This window comes from Apis dorsata, unplaced genomic scaffold (assembly GCF_000469605.1).
Source record: "Apis dorsata unplaced genomic scaffold, Apis dorsata 1.3 scaffold_5, whole genome shotgun sequence".
Taxonomy (NCBI): domain Eukaryota; kingdom Metazoa; phylum Arthropoda; class Insecta; order Hymenoptera; family Apidae; genus Apis; species Apis dorsata.
In genome coordinates, this window is record NW_006263308.1 from 1239669 (window position 1) to 1241409 (window position 1741).

The 1741-nt window shown below is 27.1% G+C and overlaps 1 protein-coding gene across 4 annotated transcripts in view; it reads left to right on the forward strand.

The window, feature by feature from the left end:
* LOC102678424 (patched domain-containing protein 3) overlaps window positions 1-1317 on the forward strand; it is a 28513-nt gene extending 27196 nt beyond the window's left edge. For all 4 annotated transcript variants that reach the window (XM_006607585.1, XM_006607586.2, XM_031508027.1 and 1 more), the window contains one exon: window positions 47-1317. The gene's annotated coding sequence lies outside the window, so the exon portion shown is untranslated. The remainder of the gene's footprint in view (window positions 1-46) is intronic.
* Window positions 1318-1741: the final 424 nt, after the last annotated feature.

Consider the following 1741-nt stretch of genomic DNA (forward strand, 5'->3'; position numbering starts at 1 on the left):
GTGTCTGAAAGATCAGTGAATCATTTGGTTTTTTCTTTTGTTGAAGAAAGGATCTTTTCTCGTGGAGAAAATTCCACGAGTCGTGTTCTATTTTGGAAAGAGACTTGAGTGAGTTTGGAAGAGACTATTTTTCAAGTGTAAGTTTTAAAAAACTGTCGGAGGAACTATATCATAAAAAGTTAGAACATAATAGATAAAATTACATCAGCCTGTATTTTTAAAATCTTTTAAATCTGTTTCTTTGTCTGGTTAAATTAAAGAAAAGAAAAAAAAAAAAAAGAGAAAGAATGAAAATAGATTGTCGTGGAATTTTAAAAATTTAGGCTGACGCGATTAAAACTGTGAATTTGATACATTTTTACTTTGAGCTGTATGCATGATAATGAATTTTTTCTCCATTAGTTTCGTGAAAATCTTAGGATAGTAGAAATTTAACTATATCAGCAGGCAAGTGCAGTTACCGCGCACAAGTTAGTCAAAGATCGTGGAAAATAACAAGAATGATTCTTCACGATCTATGGATAGTGTGTAAGAATTAATCTGCTCAATAGAAATCAAAACCAAAACGCAACAGCAGGGAGAGCCAATTTTTTAAACACAAAATTTGAAGAATCTGTCGTGCCTTATTATGAAATATGTTGTTGATGAAAAAGAAGAAGAAAATAAAATTTTTGTGAAATAAGATAATAATTTTAATTGCACAAAAGAGAAATGAAATCAAATGGTGTCATCAAAAATTTTTACAAGCACACGTGAATCAAGTTCAATTCTCCACCAGTGTTTCTCTTCTTCGTTATTTGATCGTCCATTTGTGTTAAAATATCGTGACACATGGATGTATAGTATGATTGCAGGTCAATTTGTACGCGCAAAGGAAATAATGTTTGCTCATCTATTTTGAAAATTTTTTAACAATAGTTTGAGAAATTAGAAACTCGCATAAAAGTTTCTATTCAGAAAACAATAGTAAAGTAAAATGTAAATTACATATATTAAATGTTGGAAGAATTGCATGCTATTCTTTATACAATAGACAAGAGGATTTCAGTCTTGGTAAAAGCTTTTAATTGCATAGTATTAAAACGAATTCGATTGTTAAAAAAAAAAAAAAATTGTATGCATATTTATCTATAATTTTTAAATGGATGAAATAAACGATGTATCCTGAGCGTTCAGCACAATTTTTTCTGTATAGCACTTATGCGTGGGTGTGGATGAATGAGAGGAATGTAATAAATATTAAGTATTATCAAACTGGCAGTTGCCATTGAAAAATTCTTGTAAACGAAATATATTCTGGTGACGATTTCCTCGTGACTATTTTCCAAATACATTATCATCCCATGTTTCCTATGCAAAATAATTATAAGGAAAGCCTTAATTAACCATTTGAAACAAAATAATTTTATGCATACAAGTTTTTCTATTTTTGGAAGAACAAATAGTAGCAAAAGAAATGTGCAAACAAGTTGAATATTAATATAATATAATAAAATGCTTAAAATCACCAGATGGACTTGAAGAAAATTAAAAATTTTATGAAATATTGTGTTCATTATTATAAAACAAAAAAAATTAATAGTTTATAAGAATTCTTTCTATTTTTATATATTTTTGTATTTTTAGTATAAAATTAATACAAATTAGTGTAAATTTAGTACAAATTAAAATGTTTTTGTTTCCGTCTTATAATTATTCTCATAAAATCATATTTTGGATATTTTAATACAATTATAAATCA